Source organism: Teleopsis dalmanni, chromosome 2 (assembly GCF_002237135.1).
Source record: "Teleopsis dalmanni isolate 2A chromosome 2, ASM223713v2, whole genome shotgun sequence".
Classification (NCBI taxonomy): domain Eukaryota; kingdom Metazoa; phylum Arthropoda; class Insecta; order Diptera; family Diopsidae; genus Teleopsis; species Teleopsis dalmanni.
Window position 1 is genome coordinate 68450034 of NC_051847.1, and position 5271 is coordinate 68455304.

The window sequence follows — 5271 nt, forward strand, 5'->3', positions numbered from 1 at the left end:
AATTAGATACAGAAACTGTGCGAGTTAAACTAAATTTACTAAACTAAAATATATTTCCAAGAAATTTTTTGGCATTACATATATTTAATTGAATATATAATTTATATAATAGTGGGAATTGACAATTGAGTTCGGTAAAATATATATAAAATATTCAGACTTTGATAAGAAATGAAGGAAGGTTACCAAGCCTGTCTTTTTGGAATCATCTAAAATAATGTTTTGGTGGTGGCAATATGTTAGGCATTGCCATACAAGCAATAGTTGCTTATATTATTAAATGAAAGTAAACAAAGCTATGGGAAAAATTGTTTTTAGAGTTAAGGCTTATACAAATGAAAATAAATATAAACCTTTAGATGGTAGAGCTGGGCTGGAAGTGACAGACCATCTTGCAGAAAGGCTGTCTCAACTAGGCTCCAAGAATTTGGCACTTTGTTACATAAGGCAAAAAGCCTAAAACAGTAAAAGATATATCCTATTCATATGTTTAAAGTAATATTACTATATATTAATGTCTTTCTACTACGTTTGCACTTATTTTTGTTATATTTGAGGGAACTATACACTAACATGTAGTAAATACCCATTTCTTTCTATAGCATACCATTTCTTTATTTATTCACTTCTGTCACTGAAAATGACTGCATTTATGATTAAAAGATATCTGGTTGACATTAGTTTTATATCGATGAGCTGTTGCTGTCTCCATGCCATAGCTGATTAAAAAAAAAGAGCCTTAAACTTTTTTAATAAATTATAAATATTTGACAGATCGAAAAAATCGATCAGTGTTGAAATGGTTCTTAGTTATTGGCAGAAGTAACTAATAGCTTAATTTCTTATTAAGTCTAAAATTGGAATAATGTGTATTTTTTAATTGAATTTAGAAAATATGTTGAGAATCAATTTTATATATATTTTATTATCATTAGCAGTTAAAATAACAATATTTTTAATGTAAATTTTTTCTTGCCGAAAATGACGCGACTTTATGGCGAAAAGAAACTACTAAAATATTAGACGGATTCGAATAGCGAAGAAAAGACAAGGACAAAAATTTTTAGTTAATTTATTGAACTTTGGCTGATCATTAAACGTTGTTGCGAGTATTGCCAAGTATGCATCATCAGTGGTCCTAGGAAATAATCGAATTTCTGTTTAATTAGTTTATAGTCCGTATATAATTTGTTGGGAGTGCAAGTGCCAATATTTTTCTTTTTATTTTAATTTTGATGACAGTAAAATTTCGTTAGTATTTCCAACTAGTTTTCTGGAAACTGTTACATGCAAATCCATTTTTTTTTTAATATTTAAATTTAAATTTAATTTATTTAAAAACAACAAATAAAATAAACCACATGCAACTAAAACAATTTGAAATTTTTCTTTTATTTGTTAGATTTTATACGTTTTTGTATTGTTGCAAAAGTACATAAATTTTATTACTGCTCCACCGCAGAACAAAATTTTAAAATCTTCCTTTAATGCTCGTAAATTTAGTTTCGACTACGAATTTTATTACTGCGATTTATTTGAGTTATTCTCAACTCCTAGTACGTATGTCATTTCCCTGAGATTGTTATAATTTACTAAACCAAGAGATCATAAAACTTTATACAATAATCATAATTTGAAATACAATTGTACAAGATTAAGCCAAAAAAAAAAAATTGTAACAAACTACACTTATGCACAGATAAATCTCTGCGTTGTATCTATATTCTGTATAACTAGTGTGTACTACTCTGGCAAGGACGGAAGAAAAAATTCCAAGGAAAAGTAAATCTGCACAAAAGAACAGTTTCCGGCTCATTTAAAAAGCAACTTTCAATAAAAATTTATCTTGAGGAAATTTATTATGATATTATTTACAAATAGTATGCTTTGCTTTTATAATGTCTTTATGCATGTACGGATACAAATGTATCTTAGCAACATACGACCAACTATCCAAGAATATGGCGGGCTACGTAAAAAGATGCTCGCGTACTGTAAATGTGTGTAAAAAGATTTTAACCTCGTATTGGCTAAGAAAATCAATAATTTTTTGTATATTAAAACTTATAATATTCTAACGATTTTCATTAGAAACACTGAAAAAAACTGAAAAAAACTGCCAAAAACATATTTGCTCAAAAAATAGCCTCCGGTGCGTTCAAATAGCATCCAAAATACCATACTGAAATGGGGCTTTTGAGCAATGGAGTGCATTAGAAAACTTCGTTTAGTAGTCCATAGTAATGTAGGGAAAATTTAAATTGAAATTTAGAATGAAAAGCAAATTTAAGCTACTAAAAACAAATAAAACAAAAAGGAATAAACTCCAAATCTTGAGTTATGCATATGAAAATATATCTTTTGCAAATTTAAAATATATGCATAATATATATAAAATATATATCTTCTACACATACCTATTTGTTTGTGTTAGTATATTTAATTTAAAATATTTTGTAGTCTTGACTGTTATAAATCCAAAGCAAATATTATTTTTTCATATCTTTTTCAGAGGTTAACTTGTGTCCAGTTTTCAGACTTGGCAATATAACAAAAAAAAAAAAAAACACGCACATCCATGGCAAGTTTGCAGACAAAAACTTAACTAAAATGAAACCCATAAAATCATACATAAAGCACAACAAGGGAGTTGAATATCCTTTTCCTGGCCTGCCATTTATTCTTATGGCATCATATTGGTCATAAGATGAACCATATTGCTTTAGGTCAAAACGTTCACACTCATGCTCACTCATAAAAAGCTGGTCGAAGCTTTAAGGAAATTGTTACTGTATCAAAATTTCCACTTTGTGGCATTTGTACTGGCCACAAATACTACTACAATTCCAATGTATTAAAAGTATAATAGATAGGCCCATACTGGCAAGTATACTTCTACCAATACTACTGATATACAATATTTTCTTTGTGTATTAGCCGATAAGTAAATGCAAATTTATGTTAAAATATTTTGCCAATGTATTCGCTATTTTTATGTATACGGATTAGATTGGAACCCTTTGTTCATTTTTTATAACAATATTATAATACAATACCTTACATTATATGAATCTGCTAGGTACAAAAGAAATAGTCTCTGTTTAGCAATATCCTAACATTTTATCACAAAAGGCTTTACAGCTTAAAGGAAAACAATTACTTTAGTTGATAAATTAGTATAGAACACAATGGTCAAGTGGTTGGTTCTAACTGGTACATGGAATATGTCATGGTTCTTCAATATATGTGCAGTAGGATTCTGGCATCAGTCTTTTCACGAAAGCATTGATCTCAGTCGAAAGAGTGCATCTAAGAAAGATAACATTTGATTAGTTGACAAAACTATAATAATGGCAGACAAACTCGAAGAACTACAATATCCGGTAATTAAGTAGTCGAAATTAGTAACGGTTGCAATCTAGAGATAACCACGTCGAAAAGAAAATTTATGTTTGTGATTAAAAGAAAAGTAAATCCTAGCAGTGCTGGAGATAATATTATACCTATATACATTACTCCAATAAGTACTCAGTTTAAAATATTTTAAACCACGGGTATATTAACACAGAAATTTTGATGAAAAAATCCGATGATGTAAAGAAACTGCTCACTCGTGGAGGTACTGATAGGTCATTTCAACCAGAAATGCAAGAGCTGTAAGGAAGAAGATGTAAATAAAACTACTGAATACTTTCCTTTATCAATGCTCAAGTTTTACTAAACTAAGATTTTCCTCTACAAAAATCTAACAATTTCGAACTCATCCCAAATATAGATTTTTAAAAAAAATAGATTGATTCTAAAAGCAATTTTCATAACCAAGTTTTTGGTAACACAATGGCGCTTTTGCGCGACTTGGACAAAAAAGAAATTTCTGTCGCCAATAGAACAAACCATAAGTGTTTCTAGAAGTCATTATTACGATCTTAAGCATATTATTAGCGACCTCTAAATATAAGATATAGTCGTTTACCTTATATGCAGCTGGGTGTTGAATAGGGAGGGGGATATCATTAGTATATGGACAAATGTTTTATAACTAGTCGGATAAACGCAAGTATTTGGGTGATTGCTTTGTGAGAAATATTGTGATATGAATTAAAAAATAATGTGCCACTGACTTGAAGTCTATTTCTAAGTATATCTGTGCTGCGACATTATTGATATTGCGCTACCAAACACAATCTACAGAAATTGTTACGGTTCAGGACTATCCTGTTTAAAAACTGTTCTACTCTCTAGTGTTTTTCTTATATTATTCTAATGGTCTAATATGTAGTTTTAAAAATCTTTTTCAGTTTAGATATTTTCATCTCGTTCTTATGAATCATGTGAATAGTTAAAAAATTAGATGAAAAATAAAGAAGGTGCTCTTTAAGGGGAACGCAATCTTCGTCAATTATTCGAATGATGATTGCTAGTAGATTTGTATGGGAAAACTAAAATAATGTTAAAATCACTACTTAAGGATTAACCAGTTATGAACTAACGTATATAAGATTCGGATCACTAAATTGGCTTTATATATAAATAGTCTATTTACGAAGAATTGGGTCTCCCTAGATTATTTGAGTGCTGGTTATAGGTAAATTCAATTGAACAAAGTAGAGTTATGTAGAAGCAACTACTCAATGAATTAACGGTCACTTTGATAAGATTTAGATCAATAAAATGGATTTCTGAATATTTAAAGTAATATAGTTTTCGTTTAATTGATAGCAAACACTTCCGCTTCATATCAATAGAAAACCACTTACAAATATTTCTTAAGAATTAAGCAAACTAAAATGTTCAAACTGAAGTAACATTCGCTTCATCACAATCATTAGGTTAAGTTAGGTTATGCTGGCAGACCAAAAAGGCCAGGCGTATACCAATACGGTCCATTGCAATACCATATCAGAGTCTTAATTTTTTAGCGATAGTATGCATCACTTTGGATGTGCATGTGATAGGCGAATTTTAATCCTGTGAAACTGAGAGCTCCCAAGTATTTTTGTCGAATTCTGGAGAGAGCCAGGCAGTTACATAGCAGATCATTGCTACTGTGGCGACCAAGTTGGCTGTGCATTTATTGAATTTAAAAAGTAAAATTCAATTTCAAATATTTTTAAGTTTTTTGTTTGGATTGAGGAGAACGTTCCGATTTTTCTCTGTTAAAAGTTGAATAAAAGTTTATTAACATTGAAAATTTTTAGAGTTTTATTAATTAGCAAGGTGAACAGATCATTGCTAAATTGGTGACCCCGACGTGATCTCGAAAAAGTTTAA